The 24,072-nt window shown below is 38.0% G+C and overlaps 1 long non-coding RNA gene across 1 annotated transcript in view; it reads right to left on the minus strand.

The window, feature by feature from the left end:
* Window positions 1–214: 214 nt before the first annotated feature.
* The window catches only part of LOC108447330, a 35,444-nt gene continuing 11,586 nt past the window's right edge, over window positions 215–24,072 (minus strand). The window contains exons 4-5 of the long non-coding RNA XR_001862848.1: window positions 10,656–10,726; window positions 215–2,614 (exon numbers count right to left, since the gene is read on the minus strand). This is a non-coding gene — a long non-coding RNA (uncharacterized LOC108447330). The remainder of the gene's footprint in view (window positions 2,615–10,655; window positions 10,727–24,072) is intronic.

Raw genomic sequence — 24,072 nt, forward strand, 5'->3', positions numbered from 1 at the left:
GAAACATCCAATGCAGACAAAGAAACAGCAGACGGAACAAAACTCAAAGGACATGAAATTGAAATGAACAGGCCATGTGTCATACCCCAAGGGATTTTGGCTCAGTGCTACAAGCATCTTCCAAGAAGATTAAGCATCAAGCATTAAATCTGGCCTCCCACTCCGTCACGCTTGAACTCAAAGTATGAATTTTGTTACTGAGTTTCCAACTCAAACTCAAAGTATGAATTTTGTTACTGAGTTTCCAGGGGGGGAAATGTGCTACCAAACTTTCAGAATCACCTTTGTATTTCTTGTATTTTCAGGTTGCCTGGGAACCTGTTGAACTTCTGGCATCAATTAGAGAAAGCTTAAAGCTACTCTTCTGGCTGCAAGTATCCCTCATGAGCCATCCACCTGTCCAGAAGAGCCAGATAATGGACCACTCTGGGCCTGCCTGTAACCCCAGAACACCTCCCAAGTAAGGAGTATTTCTAAAGCTGTTACCCTTTTATGACCCCTTTATATTGCCAAAGTGATGTAATTTGGATGAGCCCAATGGAGACTTAACTCTTTCATGTGCATTTTAAGCTGGTGAATGCAGAAATGCACCCCACCACAGTCCATGGTGAATTTATCTGTCACTCAGGCCTAATGAATTTCTCCTCTCACTAAGCAGCATTGCACTGAAAGTTTCTAGCTATGTAACGAATGAGACTTTACAATGTATGTGCCCAGTTACAGAAATTCAGTGAACATACCTGTTTACATGAAGATAGAGGAAAGGTGGGTGATTTGTGAAGAAAGTAGCATCATCTGAGAAATCTCTTTAAAAGGATGATTACAGTCATGATGTGTGTGGAGGCATAGTGAAAGAAACTGACTTATATGGCCAGTTATAATATATTTCACATAATGGAGGAAAAGCTGAGTCAATGAACAATTTTGTATCACCATTATTGCTAAATGAATACAGCCCCCTTTATCACAGCTGTACAATATGCTGACTGAACAGGAAAACATGCAGTACACACAGTGCAGTGATTTCCACCACCGTATAAGTAAATGTCAGGCTTGTTTCATCTATTCAGTGATTTTCTTAATGAAAACGTCAGCATAATGCTGGCATTTTCCTCCTTTCATTTAATTCCTGCTCTCCTCTTTCATCCACTATTTGACCTTTGCATGCACTTGGTAGCTTGCCCAAGGTGCTGTCACACCTTCTTTGCTCCTCTCTAATGATGGTCTTTCACTGTCAGATTCAAACAAGATACTTGGGAAGGAATTGCTGTTCCCAGTACGATGACGAAAATCTGAATGCTTCACTACTTTAGTAGTAGGTGACTTTTCACGTCTTCTCTGAAAAGAATAACCAATGATTGTTTATCAACATTAACGTGTTCAAATAGCATCCTGTTATGGTAGTCTAGGACTCAAGAGAAGCAGGAACAGCTATTGCACCAGCAGCACAGCAATACTAAGGACTAGTAACTGCTGAATGAGTCAGATGATTAGTGGAATATGTTTTCTCAGCACAAAAGGAAAGTGATGACACACAATTAGAATGAGGGGAGCTTTACACAAGACAATGACAAATAGGAGTAATGTGAGTTCTATAAAATAGGGAAAATTACATGCCATATTGACCAGTTTTGGTCACCACAATACAAGAAAGATATTAAGCTGATAGAGAGCATTGAAAGGAGAGCAGCAAAGATGATGAAGGGCCTTGAGGTGAAGCTGTATGAGGAGTGGCTGAGTGGAATTGGTCTGTTCAGCCTGGAGGAGACTGAGGGGAGACCTCATCACAGTTACAACCTCCTTGTGAGGCAAAGAGGGGGGCAGGCACTGATCTGTTCTCTGTGGTGACCAGTGACAGGACCCAAGGAATGGCCCGAAGTTGTGTCAGGGGAGGGTTAGGTTGGTTATCAGGAATAGGTTCTTCACCCAGAGGCTGGTTGGGCACTGGAACAGGCTCCCCAGGGAATGGTCACAGAACCATCCTGACAGAGTTCAAGAAGCACTTGGACAATGCTCTCAGGCACATAGTGTGACTCTTCGGGATGGTTCTTTGCAGGACCAGGGGTTGGACTGGATAATCCTTGTGTGTCCCTTCAAAATCAGCATATTCTGTGATTCTGTGAAAATCAGGCCCCAATTATAGTACCATGTTGCACAGAAAACACTTAATAATACTCTTGAGCTGGTAGTTGCCCTGAAAGATCAACACTTCATCTGGATACATATTATTTCCAATAGAAATACAAATGAATCATGATTCAAGCAGCTGAAATAGGAAGAAAGATAAAAATTTTTTGGTTTTTACACATCCTGATTGTGCACCATTTTTCCTGATATCTGAGGAGATCTGTCTCCACTCTACTGTGTTTAACAGCCTCTTGCATGCGTTAGCCAACAACTGACCTCACAGCAGAGCCAGCAAGGAAGGACAAGGTGTACAGAAAATTCTGGAGTGACTTGAAGAAGGAATTAGTAAAAGTTGACCAAATCCAAAGCTTCCTTCCTCAGCAGTGCTTTCTTCAGCGGTGCCATTCTGAGGGTTTGTTCTTTCCTTCCAGGGTCTCTATATACTCAAAGACCAACTTTCCACCACAGAAGCTCCTTCTCCTGCCTCCTGGAATGAATAGAACAGACACAATTACCTTTTCTACATAATTCTCCCATTTCTTTATGATATTCTTTTACGTTGCCTGTGGGTTAAGAAAGGAATGGGCTAACTGCAAGAACAAATAGTTCATGGCTAGTGGGTTTCACAAGGTTCAACAAGAGACAGACACAGCTGTCTGGGCTACACAAGTACCTTTGCTGATATTGTGCTATGTCAATATGGTGGTTTATCTACACACAGAAACACAAGGAATTCCTATCTTGGGTATAAAGCAGTTACTAGCAGCAGTTAAGTCTAAACCAAAGATAACCTGTTTGGGGAGCGGAATTATCAGCTATTTAAATCCCTACCTACATGGCATAACAAAACATTTCACACAAAAACAACTAGGCTATGAATTTGACAGGTTTCTTCTGTGCCACAAGTCTCTTACTGTTAGTCAGGTCTCTACCTGTAATACCTATAATCAGTTTTTCCTCACAAAAATGTGGATAAAAAGAAGTTAAAATAAGGCATACAGCAAGGTTTTGAACATAATAAGCAGGCTAAAATAGTCAAAGCTTTAGCTAAGTATTTTTCTCTTTTATCAGTTCACTGCATGCTGAGAAAAATAGCATACAAAAGAAGGAAAAGTATTTCACATGCCATAGGAAAATATTCACAGTCTGAAAAAAAGAGAGAGCAAAAGGATCAGAAGTCAGCAAATGACTGCCGTAGGCCCCTCTCTGCCATGGTTAATAGCAGACAGGCACATCAGCACCAGATCTCTGAAGTTTGGAACACCGACAACTTCTTTAACCAACTTCAGACACCTGTGATTGAGACTTTTGGCCATGTGCTCCGTACAAAAGCATAATCGAATGACAAAGTTCTGCTGTAATAAATGACTCCATGTAATGGTGAGTGCTACAGAGCAGATTGCTTATTTCTAGGAGTGAAAGATACAGTACTTGTTCAAGGATAATCTGATAATAGATCACAAGGAATTCCAATGCCACAAAAGACTAAGCAGAGCCTTGGGATTTCACCAAGAAGAGGGACATAACTAACCTAACACAATCTAATGATGGAGGAGATTCACTGCAAGCTGATATACTGCTATACAACTGTCTCTTGTCTCGCCTCATCTTAAGGAACTGAAATGTTTTCCATAATGGGTCATAAAGCCTGTGTTTTCCCCTGCAGCAGAAGCCAACAGGTTTTACTTTGTAGGAAGGAAATCTGCACAAGCAGTCTCAAACTATGGAAATAGACCACTTCTTTCAGCTAAACAAATTCAGTGCAGTAATACAAATTTCCTATGTCCTACATGAGAAAACATTCTTTATCAGACCCTGCTAAAACAACACGAAAAAGATTATCTGATTGTAGCATATCCTTCAAAACTATCAGTTTTACACCAGCTACTATTTTGTCAGATAGCATTTGTTTGTTTGGACGGGAAGGCTGCACTGTTGTGGTAGTGAATTTTACACATTGGGAAGTTTTTTATATGAAATATTGCCTCTTTTTGTATTGGTAAAACTGAGTTAATGGCAACCAAGACATGACTTGGCTAAACAACACATGAAGAAAGGCAAAAAGTGCAAGTCTTAGAGTCACTGGAAAGACAGAATTAGAGCAAGCTTTCTGTATCATCCAGAAGACGAAAATGCATAAAACGTTGATTTTAAATAGGAGACAAAATAAGGAGAATAAAGCCCTTGAAGATATAAAGAAAAGCTGAATTTTTTTCACGAAAAGAGTTGAACACACACCTTTCCCTTTCCCTTCAGAGTTTGGGACCATTATTCCATAACGCTCAAGGGAAAAGTAGAAAGCTCAAATAATTATAAGACCACAAGCATCACCATTCAGGACTGAATGGCCATTTTTATTTGCCAGGAGATGTGTTGTCATTAGATTTAATCTATGTCCTATTTCATTCAAAATAAACAAGTTTGCTTTCTACTTTCAGCCATTATTTTTTCTCATTTGCACATTTACCCAGGTTTATAACCTTTAATGGATGATCTTTTTAAAGCTGAATACTTGACATTGCCAGCTACATAATGCATAAGCGACAGAGTTTTTCAGGATCGAGTTAAATATTTTCCAATCCGTACAGGCAGAGAGTTTTTAGTGTGTTGTTACCCAGGAGGCTTCTCTAATAGTCACTCCCATCTCTGCCCTGGAAAGTAAATAACTATTGGGTTATATTTTCAATTCAAACTTTCTCCTTCCCATCTGTTTTTCATCCCGCAACATAGTTGATCAAGACTAGCTGTATGTCTTTTGCTGTGGAAAAATAAAAAAAAACCCAAAAAACTGTATATTATTTTTTTCTTTTTCATCCAGTTCAAGATACAAATAGCTCAGTTTTACATGCTTCCCCTCCTCTCTTTCCTGATCCCGTATAACTTTACATAGTTTTATAGACTGAGAGAAAGGGTAAAATTTAAGGAGTTTTAATGACTGAGAAATTTTGAAAATAGCTGTTTCTGCTGCAACACATTACTGAAGTTTCCCAATGATATTTTTTCACTACACTAATTGTTAATCTGAGTAAAAGTTGCTTGTTAATTTAAGCGGTTTATTCTGCTTTGTTGCTTAGAGCCCCAAGTTCTCTTTTAAGATGTTCTTCTAGAAATACCTATGAGCCATCCTGTAAAGTTATAAATATAAAGCTTGTTACCATTTAAAGTAGATAACATTAGGTAGTTAGAAGAAGTGATTCCATGACATAAGTCAAATAATTATAGCAGAAATTAAGGAAACATAATTTTTGAAGTACCATAATTCTCACAAAAATTCCCCATGTTTGAAAGAGTTTGACCAAGATATGCATTTCACACGTTCCTGTTGCTTAAGAAGTTGTGTTTTATTCATTTATAATAATAGGCTACTTTATAGAGTATTATTATTCTCAGTGAATCATTTTGAAGGAGAGCATAGTAATGACCTAACAAACCATTAGTTCAGAATTTGAAAATCAAACAGGAAAATTTATTTGATTATATTTCTTAACCAAGAGAAAAGTCTTAAGTAGTATTTGAGAACTTTCTTGATTACCATGATCTCAGCTTCATGGCTGATTCTAAGCCCAAACAGCCCAACAGACAACTCATGTGCTTAATGTTAAAATAGCACTGAAGTGCTTTAAACCAGGAATTAAATATTTCATACAGATATGATCAGAAGCATGTATTCATCTTGGACAGGGAATCACATTCCATTTACATACCTCCTTGTCTTTGAGTATATGGTCTGAAGTTCAGAGCCTTAAAAATACATTTATTTCAAAGGGTGCTGGATCTGGCATTAATGAATAACTCTAGCTGCAGTAATATGCTATTTGAAAATATTTAATTGAGCTCTGAAAAACTCCATGGAATACCAAAGCAATTTTTAGTACAGTTTGACTAAATTCAATGGCCAAAACTTTGTAACACTTCTGGGTCAAGCCCTAGAAGAGCTGAAACTAGAAGACTTGATGGCATAACCCTGATTGCAAGAAAACTAAGCATCAGGATGTATCCACGCTGCCTCTGCAGAAATAATATGTTCATTCAATGTCATCCAGAGGGCAAGCTCAGCAAGTGGGCCCATGGCAATTTCATGAGGTTTAAAAAGACCAAATGCTGCTGCTGCAGCACCTGAGTTGGAGCCACTCCTGTTATCAATCCAGGCTGGGGGATGAACAGATGGAGAGCAGCCCTGCCCAGAAGGACTCGGGGGTGCTGGTGGAGGAGAGGCTGGACATGCCCTGGCCATGGGCACTCACAGCCCAGAAAGCCAAACATGTCCTGGGCTGCATTCTGAGCATCATGGGCAGCAGGGGAAGGAGGGGATTCTGCCCCTCTGCTCTGCTCTGGTGAGAACCCACCTGCAGTGTTGCATCCAGCTCTGGGGTCCCAGCATAGGAAGGACATGGAGCTGTTGGAGTGACTCCAGAGGAGGGAAACCAAGTTGATTGGAGGGATGGAGCATCTCACCTGTGAGGAAAGGCTGGGAGAACTGGGTTTGTTTGGCCTGGAAAAGAGAAGGCTTTGGAGTCACCTAATTGTGGCCTTCCAGTACCTGAAGTGAACTTACAAGAGAGCTGGAGAGGGACTATTTACAAGAGCCTGGGACGACAGGAGAAGGGGGAATGGCTTCAAACTGAGAGAAAGTAGGTTTTGATCAGACTTGAGGAAGAAATTCTTTACTGTAACGATGGTGAGGCACCGGCACAGGTTACCTGGAGAAGCTGTGGATGCCCCATCCTTTGAAGTGCTCAAGACCAGGTTGGATGGAGCTTTGAGCAACCTGGTCTAGTGAAAAATGTCCCTGCCCATGGCAGGGGGTTGGAACTAGGCGATGTTTAAGGTCCCTTCAAACCCAAACCATTCCTAGGACTTATACTGAACACAGTCAATAAATTTGTTGCCTTGGAAGGAAGTAATGGCAATAACAAATACTAGCACACTACTGCAAGTTTTCAAAGTTAATTGAATCAGCATATAAAAATGTTTTCCCTGTGTAATAAATCTCATTATAATCAACTACTCTATGGCAGGCACTTCCCTATGATATGCAAATTTCAATTATTTATTTAGAATATATTCAGCGTTTTCATATGACTCCATTTTCTGTTTAAAAAATTTGAGAGTTGCATTAAATACCCAGCTCTCCTTTGGAAAATGTTATTAGCAATATTGTATGCCAACATAATAAAGGAACTTTTCAAATATCCAGACTACAAATATACTTTGGAGCTTCCTGGTTAAATCTGCTATGCTGACTTCTTTACAAGATGCAACAAGGAATGAGATAAATGTTTAAGGATATTTTACCTATTTTTTCCCCACACAAGAGAAAAACTTCATGATATAATCACTATTTACTTCCATGTTAAAGTTCAGTCTCAATGAACTCATGCTGTAGTTCCAAGTGTAAAAACAACAACATCTATTGAAGGAGAAATACAGACCACTGACAAAAATGTACTAGTGATCCACTAATGCTATGAATCTCTTCCTCAACCAGTGTTGTTAAACATTCTGGAGAATAGCTAGATGACCGCATTCAAGGTGAAAAAATAAAAAGGAAGCACCAGAAAACAGATGCTGTCTAATGGAACTTTTTCACAGTTTGCTGAGTTTCTCATTGTTTCTTGTCAGACATGAAGAACATGGCAAAAGAAGTCATACACAAGCCGCACAATGAGATTGCAAGTAACAGAGATATGGAGCTCTTTTTATTCCCTGAGTAGCAAATGCTTCCTCTCCATCATACTTACACTGAATACAGAACAATGAGACCAAAACTTGTCCAATGGATAATTATTATTTAAATTTGTAAAAAGCATGCTTCCTTTTGTGAATCTAATCCTGTAATCTCAATAGGAACTTTCATGATGATGGCCATATTTTAAGATTGCAAAACTCAACCTGTGAGTTTCTGTTCTTTTTTCCTTTTTATTGTTTTTGCAGAAAATTGTATAGAATAACACATTACTTCAATGCAGACTAGACTGTCACTAAAAATAATTTCCAAAGAAGAATTAACATTTAATAAATTCTTCATGCTTATTTATTTTTTGGGATTCACATGGAAAAATTAAATTTATATGAAAGAAATAACTGAAATATATGTATCACATGGTCAAAAAACTGAGCAGTAAAGCATACAGTAGGAAAACAAGGATTCATAATTAAAGTAGATTAAATCATATACTTCCTCAAAATGAGTGGTGTGTAATCAAAAAAAAACTTAGAGACAAAGCTTTTATATATAGTCAGTATATATACACCTCCAGGTATCATAGGAAATTTGATCATAGACAGCTAAACGATGAATGCTAAACTGTGATAGAAGGATACATCAAAAAAAGACACTTGAAGGTCCATAAATAAACCCCAGCTAAGAATTGCTTGATGCTAGATTCAAATATCAGCATGTGAATAATTAGTTCCACCCGTCACAGATACTTCTCCCCTTTTTTCTTTCTGGCCCCTTGAATATTTAATTGCACTTTTCAAAAGAGAAGAAATTCAAAAGGAGCAGTAATTGTAGAAGATCCACTGGACAAAACAGATACATAGAGGATGTAGATTTCAATCTCCCCTGACCCCACCTCTCGGGCTGTGCCTCATTGTGACAGACATAGGAAAAATAAGTAACTGCAGAAAAGGAAAGAATCTGGTAAGGATACGAAACACCTTCTGAAGTTGTTCATATGGGTTCTTATCTTCAGCATTTCCTATTAACTGGATGTAATTGCTCTGTGTTCTCTGGATTCCATTCTGAACCCTCCCTTGTACAAGGCAACAAAGACAACCTGTAGATTTTTGACATGGTGATTGGTTTTGAGGATGGTTACTACCATGTTGAATGCTGTGCTGCTTAAATGCCACTGGATAGGTGCGCCCCTTGGCGATACACAGGCAAACAAACAGGAACCTCTTTTTTAACTGGTGCAAGCTAAGAGGAATTTTTGACTATTACTAAAAACCCATTCTGGCAACACTGTATAGACTCAACTCCTGTGAAAAGTCTCAAAAACTATTTCTGAATACGATCCCTACATTCAATTGGGCAAGGATGACAACAACCTCAGGTTCTAGTTTAGGTTGGTAATATCTCTTTCCATGCAGATGAACGTTTTGCCTGTGATTTTTGCTTCTGTAGAGGAAGCAAAGTGATTGGTTTTGTCTGCCTGTGTAGCTTTGAGGTCTGCCTTCTCCCTTTCCAAACTAATCCAATAAAATAAAAAGTGCTCTGGAAAGCATGACTCCTATGAGACAGGCATATTCTGACTTTCAGGGAGAAAAAGTGTCTGCATTAGGATGATAAATGACTGACTATAATTAATTAATCAATTAATTGATTTTACAAGAAAATCCAGTATTAGAAGTAGTGGCCTTAAATACACCGTGACCTGCAGTTTTATCTGATAAATTATGCTCCATCAAAATCCACACTCAGCAGTTATTTATTGCGCGAAGTTCCAAATTGGATCTTCTGAATTAATTTGGATCCTTTTTTGCATTTGTATTGCCGCCCAAAAGGGTTCTTGTAAAAATCATGTATAAAAAAGGGATATACAATGTTTACAGTAGGAGCATGCTTGACTTTCTATGATATTAAAAAAGCTTAGCAAAAGGGAACAATGCTCATCATCTAAATGTCTGGTCTAGAAAAATTACTCCTGGGGTAATTTCAGGATGCTGCTCTCCCTGGATTCAATTTATGGTCTGCATCTACAATAAAGGGCAAATGTCTCTGCAGTTCCCTGCTGAAATCAGTGTTGGGCTTGTACTTCTCAGTCTCACGGCTTGGAAGAATGCCATTGCAAAGGAGCACGGAAAAGGGAAATGAGCCACCGCAGAGAAAGTCAAGAGTGAAGATGCACTTCAAATCAATTTTGCCATGAAGTTGAGCTCTTGTTATGTCTGGTAGGAATGGATTTTAACAGATAGGAGAGAATAACCTCAGGGCTACTATTCTCCTAATCACACAGATTTTTTTCTTTTTCTTTTTTTTTTAACTTTTCTGGAAAGACCAAAATGTTAAAGATTATTTTTAAATATTATTTTAATGGTGCTGAATGTCTAATTAAATCTCATAAAAGTGGTTCTGTCTTGGGAAAAAGATGTTATTTAACCTATAAAAATGTTAAACAGATTATTTAAGTGGGACTGTTATTCTAACTGCTATGTTGTAATGGTGGAAGAGATGATGGAAGAGACAAAAGAAGCATCAGTCTGATGAAATATTAGAAAGAAATTTGAAATGGCATTTGACAACATATCAAATAAAGGGCACAATTCAATAAGGGATCACAATTCAAATATTCACTAGTATTTAGAAGACTACACCATTTCAAAACCCACTAAAATACGTTTTTATAATTGGTATCCTACTGCACAGGACACAAACTGAGGAATAAGATTTCAGAATAGCTGAAAAATCACAAGAATTGCTCATAACCACTCCAAGGCTTTTCCACAACTAACTGAAATATAGGTCATAAGTCTCAAAAAAAAAAAAAAAAAAGAAGAAAAATTCTGCTTCAAATACTTACCATAAACCCATCACAACCGTTACACACATCAGCATCTTTGAGTTCAGCTTGCAGCAGCAAACAGTTAGGTACTGTTGGCAAAAAGAGAAAGCAAAGTTTGTTGCTATAAATTTCTGGATTATTGCTCAAAATATCCATGTCTACAGTGTGGTTTAGAGTAGCTAGTAGTAGTTAGAATGTATTTGGGGTTTGTTATCATTTGGGCAAGCATGACAAGATAAGATCTTAACAACTCTATTTGAAACATGCACAAGTTCGTTTACACTGCCTACTCTGCTGCATTGATTCCTATCTCTTTCCTGGGTTATTTCACAAACAAAAGGGTCATAGCAAATGTACACAGAGCCAATAAGCCTACAGACATTAACTCCCCCCTGCTCCCCAAAATCTTTATATAACAAAATTGTGTGTGGTTGGTTGGTTGTGGCTTAGATACATCGCCAAAAGAGTTTTCACCGACTCACCATTTATTCACATTGCAACATTCTCAAATTCACTTCATCTATTTTTAGAGACAGACAATAAACATTTATGTGATCAAAATAAATAATACAGGACTACTGAAACATCTCAAAGGCTTTGCTATTCAGAATGGCATCAGCTCCTGCCAAGGAAGTACACTCAGCACTAGCCACACTTTAGTTTTCAGCCATCTATTTTTGACATAATGAAAATGCCTTCTCTCTGAGTACATGGCCACTCTTCCTCTCTTACGTCAGAGTCTAAAGCTATCGAGGGTAAAAGATGTATGAGCCTGTTCAGACTGAGAGAGCCAGCAACTTAGTCAGTATGTTTCTTTTTTTAGTATTTAATATCTTTCCTGACTGCAGCAGATTTCGTGTGCTTGGAGGTTAACATTGAAATATTTAGACTTCCACTGTTTGAGGGACAGTGACCGCTGAGACAGGACAGTGAGCCAGAATTTTTGCTTGTTCTACATTTAAACACACTGTTAAAGAGATGGGATGAATACTTTTTTAAAAGAATTCCATGCATCAGGCCGTGCCACTGCGAATCACACATTGCTGCTTACCAGACATGTCTCTGCAACTGCAGCTGCTCGCATTCCTTTGTGGATGCTTACAGCGTGCAGACTGAAAGTCCTAAAATGAAGAGGAAAGGGGGGAAAAAACTGGATTCCGTATGATCTGACCGGATTCAGACTGAAGAATCTGAGGCGGCAGCTTCTTAAAGCTTTGGAAGGGGTTATCTAACCAAACCTGAGGGATTAATATATCACACCGTTCCTAGATAACCTATCTGCAAAGGCATTAACTAAGAGTTTGGAACACAAGTAAAAGCATTCACCACTTCTACTTCAGCAGGCTAAAATTGGAGCCAAGCCACGAGAGTGCATACTGACATCAGATCAGTCCTTTCTAAAGACCGATACAGAATTGCGTTGTTTCATGCAACCAGCAGTTTTAGGTCAAATTCTATGAATCCCAGTGACCTTGTCTTTTATCAAATACAATGCGAAGCACTGGTGAATTGAATGGAAACTTTAACTAAGCTCAACAACAGTTTAAGCATTCCATTCTGGGATATGCAAAAGAACAAGGCTATTCTGTAAAGGAACAAGCAGACGTAGTAGATTAAACTGTCTGTACCACCATCTCTGAAATTCAACCCTTTCTTAAATCTTTTTAAAGGCAGATGGACAATGTTTTGCCAAGTCTGCAATTTGGTCGTGATGAAATTGCCTCATGAATGTGAAGTTAGATGACTACTTAGAATTTCATATATTTGTGAGAGAACAGAGGAAGAATTATCTGAGGTCTTCTAAACTGCAAGAAAAGAGAGGAAATTGGCTACATGCTGAAGCACCGATAAAAGGACAAGTTGAATCTGTTTATAAGAATGCTGGCAGAAGATTTTAGAGCCTTACAATTTCAAATCAAAGGCCTGCTGGTGGAGAAAAGCTGGAGAGAAAAAAGAGAAATCTGCGAATACACTTACACTTTGCTTCTGATATGAGATAGGAAAGAGGAACAGAGAAATTAAAAGAGGAGGAGGAATGTCACGAATTTTTATACAGGTAAGTATTTCTGAGCTCAAATTTGCAAAAAAAAAATAGGAGATAATGGGGAAAAAAAACTATGGTAAATATATTTGGAAGAATCTCCTGCCATATAAAAAAAAATACAGGGTATTTAGTTTTGTATTATAGCAAGGATATTTAAATACTTAGTGGTTTATATTCTGGTTTGATGAGTTTGTTAGAATACTTGAACTATAAGCCCTGCAACCTACTTGTAGTTCACTTTGCCATACTACCCTTCAATGGTTTTCTGTGTTATATTTAAAGGAGAGGCTTTTAACCCATTTTTCTACAGATGGTTTTAGTTTGTGCAGAGAGTACCTGTGCAAAAGATGGCAACATTGGAAGATAACAGCTAAAATGTACTTTTATCTATATAATACAAAAATCTCATTACTCTTGCTATGCTACACCAGATACTTTTCTACAAGGGAGACAGGAAAAGAAGGACATCCCCAGCCATCTTCTTGTTTGGAACATCAACATCCCTACAGTTACTAAACGTTAACAAGAGCACGCAATAATGGCAGATCAACTCTGAAGAAAGGGATGAAAAGGAAAGCCTAAAAACAATTTGTAAAAGGACTCAGACTTCTGAAATAGGTGTGACTTTGGATATCTGACTTCAACTGTGTGATCCAAGATGTTTCTGTTTGTTGTCTCCTTGAATAATAAGGCTTTGCAAATACTGAATATCTGATTTTGATTTGAAACTTTATTTCTACATTAACTTGTCTCAATTTCACCCTGTTGCAATGTCAGCAGAATAAGAAAAATCAACAGAATAATGTTTAGGTTTCTAGATTCTCTTTTCAGAGCTCAGAGCATGTTCACACACCTGTTCATGGCATGCTTGACCCACAGGTTTAACCCACTGCCTCTTCAAAAGTCACTCAGTGGTTTAGCTGACACTCATCTTGTGTAATAGCCTCATGCAGAAACATGTGTGTCCCTATCCACCTCAGCCTAATTACAAGGAATTCAACCCCCAGCTTCCCCCTACAGCGCCTTAGCCTGAAAACAAGGCAGCCTGGATCAGAGCAGTACAGAACGATTCAGTCTGTCCGGTAATATCTGGACCTGCCTACTTTCATCATCCTCAGTAGGCAGAAAGATCACCGTCTGGTGGTTCAAGCAACATCTGTGACATATTTTTAGAACTTACTTCAGTCCTCTCCATTTGCTTTTCATCACCATCTTTTGTCTTTCCTCCCTGCTACTTACTTTCATTTTACCTATCACAAAACTGGAACAACAACTTCAGATTTTGCAAGTCTCTGTTCTTATTCCCTCTTTTAATCGCTGCCTTACTTTCCCATCCTCTCATGTCACAGCACAAACACACTTGTCCCACACCCCAGCCTCTTTAACTACCATTTCTCCTCTCTGTTTAATCTCTTTATGCTCAGAAATAGCACTCTGTGTCCTGCCTTGAACTGCCAGCTCCCTTCAATACAGCTACGTTCCTCTTGAAATCAGTCCCCTTTTGCTTTCTCTGACTCTGCACTGTGATAATTTTCTCCCACCATCTCTCTTCCACAGATCTCTTTAGATTTTACCGGTTCTTGGTGGCAAATCCAAAATATTTTTATTTTGTCTCCTTCAATATTGCCTTTAAGTTATCTCAGTCTACCCATACCTGCAAATTTAAATTTAACTACTTTTTTAAAGCAACTAACAGCCCTAACTCAGCATCCCTGACCCCTTGCCTCCTTGTCTCTCTGACATCTTTTCATGAGTGACCAGCTATCAATGTTTCAAACTCTACAAAATTAAAACAGGCATCTGGATATTCATTTGAACCATTTTTTCCCATTTTTTTTAATCTGAACAACCAGCATTTCACTGCCATGTCTGTTTATAAATACAAGACATACTTGGTATCCCCCCACTTATTAAAATGCTGCTGCAAAGACTGGTCCTCTACTACAAAATTGTATCCACATCACCCCTCTCTTTACATTCTTCCACTACTAGGTCACTTTTTTGTAGGAAACACAATCTATTTGTCTTTATTCCTAATGCTAAGTACATCCTAGCCCCACCCAATTTCCCATTCAGCAATTTCCAGTAATTCAGCAGCAGGAACTCCAAACAACTTCTCATCTCAGTCTCCATATTTTAACCACTCTACCTTTCTCTCACACGACAAAGTAAAAAATATCTCCCCGTCATTCTCCACCCCATTAATAAAAAATTTCCCTTACTATGAAGCCGCAGAAAACCTGACAGTGATTCTTGTTAAGGTCTATGACTACAAGATACCATGACTGTGCTTTTCTTGTGCACTGCAATTTTTGGCATCTGGTGTTTGGTTTTATTCTCAGATCAGCTGGGCAGGCATATTCATTGGTGCATTCATACAGGGCACAGCCAAATGCACAACTCCCACATTTATGATGCTGTGTAGAGATGTTCTCATGGGGGGACACCTGGTTGCATCTCCTTGTTCATGTTCGAGACTGGTCCTTGTTCATGTTCAAAGGTGGTCCTAAAATGTCTCATGGGAAGGAGAGGGAGAATTACAAGGAATTTTTATAGAGATAGAGGCCTTCACAAAGAAGACAGAGTCTGGAGAACTGACACAAATTGCACAGGACAAAATAGAAAAGTCAAATGAAAAATCTTTTCACCAGGAGCAAAACTGGTCTCCCAGAAGGGCTTCTAGCAAAAAGTCACTTCACTTTTTCCCTTTGCTCTTCTCCCTGTCCTAGCTTTGCAAACATGATCCATTCTAAGGGCAGGGGTCACATTCATGTTCACAGGATGAAAACTGTGAAGAGTAATACAGAATCTATTGTCATAACCAGGCAGCAAGGAGAGGGACAACGAGCTAACAAATCTATTTCTGTTCTAGACATATGTAGGTTTGTAAACAATTTATTTTAATGGTTTTATTCTAAACTGATGCTCCTATCAATACTGTTACGGCTAGTCCAAGGAACTACAAAATCTGTCCAATTATTTTCAGTGTAGATTTCTGTGACTCTTTCCATCTGGATTTACAGGATCAGTATTACCTCTTGAGTTGCTCTCCATTTTGAACTAAAAGCTTCAGGTATTTTTAACAATCTTTGTGAAACAGTATTTGCAGTAAAATGGTGCTTGGAAAAGTAGTAGGAATATCTCACAGAAGGCAAGCATGTTTATACTGAATTACCTGATTTCTCTCTTTTGTGATTCTGCATATTTAGCATCATTTGGTTTAGGATTAAAGACCAGCAGAAATGACTGCTAAAGACTTATAAGTACATTTAATCCTATTTTATACAGAGGTCTTTATTGAATCATGTATTTTAAGTTACACTCATGAGAAGTGCAGAGAAAGGCACACTGAACTGGTCTTATATAGCAGTTAAAAGCCTTCTTCAAATGCTAATCATTTATAATTAGTCTACTTCAATTAGTAATGAACAAATTGCCCTCTCCAAGAAAAGAGAATATATTCCATGTGCTGATTAAAAGGGAAGAGTGATCTTCAAATTCTGAAGCGAATGATTGATGTGAAGCAAAACTCTCTCACAATTTTGTTCTTTTAACTCTTTGATGAACAGATCAACAAAGGCAAGTTTCCCAAAAGTCTTAGAAACATTATTAGCAATTCACATAAAGAAAAGCACATCTGCGTTCATACGTTCTCACTTTAAATACATCCTTACTTTAGCGCTATTTTATGCCATTTACTAAGCAGGTGTTATCTTCCCTCTTTTTTTCTCCAGGAATCAGCTTTTAATTGGCTACTTTCTAATGTGCAAGAAAAATCAAAAAGCAATTGGCTGGTTGGGAACTGATTGTTAGGCAGTAGTCCCAAAAAACCTTTGGGTAGGAATAAAGGCATCTTATTGATTCAGTACAACTTCAATCGCTAAAGATTATACAGTTTATGAGAAAATACCTAAGCTGAATTTTGATACAAGACTTCTTTCACTTGCTCAGTGTCTATTCTAAATAGCCAAGAGAGTGTTTACTGGAAGAGTGGTTTTGCTCACTCTTAATGTATGAGTTCTTCAGGCAATAGTGTACTGCAAGCATATGCAAATCAATAGTTTTGAATCACCTACACTGAAATGGGGTATGGACTAGGGAAAGGAAATTGGATAATTTCATCACCTACACTGAAATGGGGTATGGACTGGGGAAAGAAAATTGGATAATTTCATTCAGAAAGTAAGTTTCTGCTTTCTGCTGATATGCCAACTGGTGAATTACAGAAAATCAATGTTCTGTTCTTTATGTTCTGTTATTAGGTGTTCTGCTTCCAGATGTTTGGAGTGATCTTGTATAACTGGGGCTTTGTTTGTTGGTTTTGGTGGCATTTTTACTTTATCAGAAGTCTGTGTGGGATATCAAGTGAAAATATACAGGAGAATGTTACATTTTAAAAAGTAGAGAAAATCCTTCTCACTGATATGGTTGTGTAGGCAAATGCTGTAGGACTGGTAAGGAATATATTAACAAAAAAATTGCAAATGGAAAAATGTAGACATGACAAAATGAGATAATTTTTTTCAACGACAACTCTGTCTCAATAAGAGCAGCTGAACTAGGAAGAGTTTCTCTAGTAAAAGTAATAACAGAGATTTCTAGTACTTCATTTCAGTTTAACTTCCTTTCACTAATTAAAGCTGCATTCAGTTCATCTCATAAGGACCCATAGTATGGTCTCTGAAGGAAGAGGTGATATCTCTTTCCAGTCATCCTCAACAGGCATGGACTGCCCTCCATTTGAGGAGGCAAATGAAGGCACTGAAGCATTGCTTTGAATCTGATATAAACTGTAAAGTATTACAATATTATAATATAATTTGAAAGCATGTAGACACATATTAAATTGTAATCACTCCCCTCTATATGGGAATCAGGAAAAGGATATCTTACATTACAGAAACATACAGCTATAGCAGTAATTAATTTCCTGATTAAAGCTACAGATAACTCCATAAAATAATTAGCAATAGCTTCATAGATCATTTACAAAGTATCTGGAATTCAGACAGTAAAACACAGTTGCTCTAAGACAATGGTTAGTACCCCTGTTAGTCTGTTTCTTCCCTAACTATCAACTACATTAGTAACATCATGGGGAGCTCATAGCAACTCCATAAATGTTTTATCAGACTTGAAGAAAGATCATTATCCCATAAAACACCAGTGTAAGCATCTCTGATTTCACACAACCTTTTGTCTTAGTTCACTTGAAAGCCTGCTGGTTTTGGAAAAGTCATTGATTGTGTCCAAGAAAAACAAATAACTTTTTGAAGGATTTGTTCTTTGATTGAAGGTGATTTCACAGCCTTATTAAGATGTTAGGATCCCTACGTTCAGAAGGAGATTGAATTTTTCTTTCTTTTCTTTCTTTGAAGGTTTCCAGACACAGCAACAATAAAATGTCCACAAGACACTTGACAACACATGTAAGCTAGCCTATTATAACTTACCCATTTGTACTTCTATGCAGAATATTTCACAGAACCATTGTTTATTCAGGGATTATTCAAGAGGCTGTTTAGGGATAGACTTTCAGTCAAGTGCCTTAGTTTGATCACGAGTCAGCTTTAACTTCTACCCTAGACATTGTATCTGACTTTTCTGAAGGAGAAAGTTTAGGAATTTACTCTATTGGTCAAACACAACTATATGTGTTACTGTGTTACCTGCTCCACCTTTGGAAACAATGAAACAAGGAACTGAAAATATAATCTATTTAAAGAAAAAAACCCCTAATTGTTCTAAGACTGGCCTTCTCTCTGGCCTCATGATGTGAATACTGTTTTGTTTGACAGAAAATGCAGTAGCGCTGTGTAGTATTATCATCAGACTATTGATGGACTTTCAGAGTTGTCACCAATAGTACTAATTCTGCATAAATGAAAAATAATTACCCATGAGTCAATCAATTTGCCACCTATAACACACAGAGTACTCTGAGAAGTAACAGGAAAAATATCTTTGTAAAATGAAAGCTTGTAATAAAAATTAAATATTATCTTTAATGAAGGGGCTTTTCATATAAGAAAAACTCTCACAGCACCAGCTTCAGAAGCCACATCTTGTTTCATTAAAAAATTTATATGGAAAAAGGAACTGTGTGCACATGAAATACTCAGTAGACATGAGCTCTGTATGTTCTATGAACACCAGACAGGAAAGAGATCTGTTCCAAAGAATTAGTGTAAATACACAGATTTCAAAAAGTAGTCTGGTTGCCTCGGAACTCAGTGAGAAACTCAGAATAGTTTTACAGCTGATCAAGGTCCATTCAGTGTTATAGATAAAAAGTGCTGATCTGGAAAGAAATGAAGATGCATATCAACTATATATAATCTCCTGTTCAGGCATTCCAGAAGGATGTTCCCTTATCTTGGGAACATCCTCATGGTAAACCTTATGCATTTTTTTTTTTGTGGCAAAACATCACAGAATACCTTAATACAGCGGGAAAATTTGTCTTCGTATCTAAACCACAGAGAAGTAAACACCTAAGGAAATACTAAGAATGCAACACAATGATGGATTTTTGTGGAGAGAAGACTTGAAAAGGAAATTATTATTTCATTGTGAGTGATACTCTAGAAGTACAGCCAGTAGTATAGTGAAAATAAAGTGAAAATATAGAGAAGACATTTTCTCTGATAATAAGTTCTTCTGGATTATGGAAAAAACTTTGATGGAAATTACATCTCCTGGAATTTGGACAAAGCACTTGCTGTAAATGTAATAAAGGATATACTGATGGATTGGCAGAACAGGAGGTGGAAGAGCTTTTAGCATTTTTCCTCTTCTTTCCTAGCTCTTTACTCTTATCATTGACAGCATTAAGTATTTCCAAAATTTTGATGCCATTTCTATAGTAGGAAAAAGTTGATTCCACATTTGAAGTAAACAAAGTCCCAATTTCTACAGAACATCTTGCAGTGAGCTAACAGGTGTTAAAAATAAAAGGTGAGAACTATCAGCATTTAGTTTAACATCTACATAAGAGCTATTTCTACAGAATCCCTGATACACTGTAGAGATAAGCACTCCTAGTGCCTACATTATTTCGTATTGCCAACAGGTTACTTATGAGCCATATCAAGAGAACCACTCACAGACAGAGATGAAAAACACAAAAGTTGTACAAGCTAGAGTACAAATGGTAAGGTTATTAGGATGTAATTAGACATTAGGATGCAATGAAATTAAATGGACATCAAACACCCAGTTCCTGCAGTGTAGGGCAGGATGTTGTGGGGTTTTTTGAGTAGGGTGAGTGGATGAAGCCAAATGCAGAGGCCAGCTCTCCTGAGCTGAGAGCTGGCAGGACCCTTCTGCCTTCACGTAAGCACATGCCATCGTTAGCAGCAACACAGGTCTCCAGAGAAGTTCAGAGAGAAGTACGCTCCTTCCAGAAGACATAGAAGCTGTCTTCAGGAGCCAGAATTCTCGGAAGGATGTGCTTCGTACTGCCTTTGCTCTTGTTAACCACCTGAGATATGGAGAATATTTTTGGATGTTTCCAGTTACTTCAAGAATCAAACTTCCTAATTTGTCTCCTACTTGTTCTTCAGCTATACCCAGCTGTGTAACAGACTAGCAAGCAGACTCCACCATAAAGGAACTGTCTGCTCTTTGCATAAACTGGGATTGATGACTCCTAATAAACCTGTATTTTGAGCTGCGCACATTCAGATTCAAAAATGTAAAGCCAAGACTGCTGACTGTGAGACCATCACACAACAGTATGCTTGTGTTCTGCCAGGATGACATTTAATGTAGTTATGTCTTGTCACAAGAAAACCTGAAAATGTAAAGTAAGCAAAGATACAGAGGTTTTACGCATTTTTTACAGCACTCAAAACTCAAACCACCCTGATTATATAGCAGTGAATTTAGGCATATTACAGGAGACATGAAGACAAATGCAGCCTAAAATCAATCTTTGCAGAAGGTAGGGTCTTGATTTGCCCCTCAGAGTTCAATCTATTCTCAAAGTTGTATATTCTTAGGATAGATTTTGTAGGCTCAGATTCTCAAAGAAACAAGATATATTTCCTTGAATACTTTTTCTCATACCTTTTCATCATGTAAGGGAATTTTTATGAGCTTTTTTTCTGGTTATTTAGATTATCAGGCATCAATAAAGGTCCTTTATTGCAAAAAAAAAAAAAAAAAAAAAATTTTTTTTCCATTTACTTTGATTGTGTATTTGATAAAAAAAAAAAAAAAAAAAGTGGTTTTTTTTTAATCGTTATGTAAATGTGTACACTAAAAATGCATTATATATTTATGGAAAGCAAGAGTTAACTCCTCCTCACTGCATATTTTAAGTCAATATTCTTAATCTTGAAGTGCAAAAGGGAGTCCAAGTGTACCATTGCCAACCAAAGGATTTTCTCAGAGGAAAAGGTAGAGTCAAAGGCAGCTTTTCAGATTGTCTTACATCGTATTATCTCTTAGCCATTAATGTAAGGAATGAGGCCAAGCAAAAGAAGATGGACACTCCCAAATCTGGATGACCTGTAGCTCTCAGAAGAGCCATCCAGGGCTACAGGCAGCCAGACACAACTTAGTGTAGACTGACACAGCTCTAATTTCAGGCAGCAGTAGGGATCCACCTGGAACTTGGCCAGAGTCAGGCTCAAGGCAGTGAAAAGCTCTTTTTGTTCTCAGACTGTTTTGTTGTTTTTTTTTCAAATAAAGTCTGCACACACTACCCAACCTGCTTTTCTAGCTATATCCCTGTTTAGACATACATAGGTAATTCTGCAGACCTTTCAGCCAACACATACCTCATGGCAGACACTTTGCCAGGGCACACACTGCAGGAAGCAAAGCTCCCTCAGCAGTTGCCACAGCCCTGCTCCCTGCAACGTGCACACCAGAGGCCTTCCATGTTATGCAGCTGTCTTTCATTCCTTTTAGAACTGATCTGGAGAATGGATATGGGGAAGTGACACATTTCTGACTTAAATTTTGGTCTCTTTCAGTTTAGAGGCTGCGTGCAGCAAGTACATACTCAGACTTGACAAGCTGGAATTGCTCATGTACTGCTGTTTATATGTAGCAGAAGATGCTGCTTTGTAAAGTTACATGCACTATGAACGTATTTTACTTTTGAAATATTATTGTTTACAGGATTACAAATAATAAAATAATAGGAAGCCCAGTAGAAATAACAGAGCTTGTGTTTGAGTTTTCCTCTCCTAATGAGTAGATATTTATAATTTACTAACGCTGCAGTGATAATGAGGGTAAGCTGCCACAGTAAAGTAAGCTCTCCGACTTTCCAGCTAAGTGTTCCATTTGCTCAGGTAAGCAAGCTGGTTTCCATCTCAAGTGAATGCATAACTCTCTTCACAGGCTGCTCAGCACAGGAAGTTTGGTCTCTGAAGCTTCTCTGCAGACAATGTGCCAACAGGGTCTCGGTGAGACTCCTCCACACAGCCCAGAGATAACTGGAGTCTGGGATACAATGGGAGAATGGATAGCAGCTGTGAAGTGTTGGGGGACAGAGAGAACCCAGTGTGGGTGTCACACTGTGCAGGGAAGCCGGAGGTGGCCCTTGGCTCCTCCTCAGCTACCATTTTTCTCATCTCTCTGTTACACAGTGTCACTACAGCACCAGTTCCCCCAGCATATTTGAGAGGGCTGATACAGTGACAAGGCACAATATTGCTGAAGGTGCTAAATGCTGTCTGGTCAGTCTGGCATTGCCCTGCCACCCAGGCTAATAATATTTGTTTGTTTTCTCAAGCTGCACAACACACAAACTCAGACATGTTCTTAAAACTGACTTGATCTCTGAAGACTTGAAGACTGCTGAACATCACTCCAGTGCCTACAGATGGACCTACTGATCTCTGATACTCTTGGCAAAAAAGACCTGCATCTCTGCTTTCCAAAGGCACCAGATTTGTAGGTAAGAAATAGCCTAAACAGGGCCACAAAATGAAACATTTGAAGACTAAAGAGTGGTGGGATTGGAAGGACTTTTTGGGGTGAGTGTGGTGTCAGGAGAATACAACACGTGACATAGGCACGACTGGATCCTGTGTCTGTATGCTATTATACAGGATAATCTGGCTTTTCGCACAGATGTATTAGAGTTACTCTAAAAAAAAAAGATCACAATGTTTTTGTGTCCATGCTACTTCCCCTGTATTTTAGAAAGAAAATTAGCCTCTAATCTTATCTAGACAATACTTCTAAAATTTCCTTCTCATCGTGTCCAATCAGCATTCCTGTAATAAGTAATGCCTTGATATTAACTAAGTCTCTAAGGTATCTTTCCATGAAGTTTTCATAGCATGGGCTGATTTATTTAATTGATGAATAGCTTTGTATGTGCTTATTTTTAATCCTAGTCATTTATCTTAGGAAGAACTGCTGTTTGTAATTATTCCAAAGACCTAATACCAATATTTTTAATGAAAATAATGAATGACATGGATTTTAGCAAGCCTTTTAATGTTTGTAAAACAATACTCTAATTAGTCCGAATAAAATATTTACTCAGTTAATACAAAAGAGCTTGATATTTTACTTGATCTCACGTGACTACAATGAATCCAACAGGCTGAATTTCTCTTTGAAACACAAGACCACACACCTTTCTTTTAATCACACTCTCATACTTTAAAATCTGTAGAATACTCTTGAAGATGTCTACGTTACGAGTTAAATATTAAATACTACCAAAAAGACTCCTATAGCATTTTATCTGCTCTATCATCTGCTGCATCCAACTGTTGTGGCACACTGAGAATATAAAGTGGAAGGTCTTTCTGCCAGGGGAGGCTTTTTTCCTAACTGGCAGAACATCTTCATTGTCCATTGCTAAGGTTCCTTGTGCTAATGCACTACAAAGAATGATTATTATTTAATGAATACCTGTAGTCTCCAGGATGGTTCACTGAGGTTATCATTGTCAGTTACATTTTCTAAGCTTATATTAAAAATTACAGGAATAGCTATTCCCTTGTTCACTAAAGAGGACAGAATATTTTACTACTAAAGCAAAGAGTGTGCATAGATACCATCCGTAGCTGCAGTCTCAAGAGTTCTTAAAAATAGCAAGGAATCCATCTCTGGGTGCCTGATCTTGGCCTGTGATTCAGAATTCATTTTTAGGCCCTTAAATAGGCAAAGGAGTTTATAAAAGCCCTTATTATCTAGTCATGTCACACAAGTCACTGTCTGCCAGTGGAATCCATCAGTCCCCTATCATTGGAGAAGAGTCATTTCTCTTGATCCAAGTTCACAGACTGTAGATGCCATTATTTTGATAACAGGCCTTCAGGTGTTTCCATTTTGACATCCAAAGCATTTCAAAAGACTTCTGAAGATTTTCAGGAAATATCCAAACCATCCACTCTCAAATATGAAGAGAGACCC

This window comes from Corvus brachyrhynchos, unplaced genomic scaffold (assembly GCF_000691975.1).
Source record: "Corvus brachyrhynchos isolate BGI_N302 unplaced genomic scaffold, ASM69197v1 scaffold105, whole genome shotgun sequence".
Lineage (NCBI taxonomy): Eukaryota > Metazoa > Chordata > Aves > Passeriformes > Corvidae > Corvus > Corvus brachyrhynchos.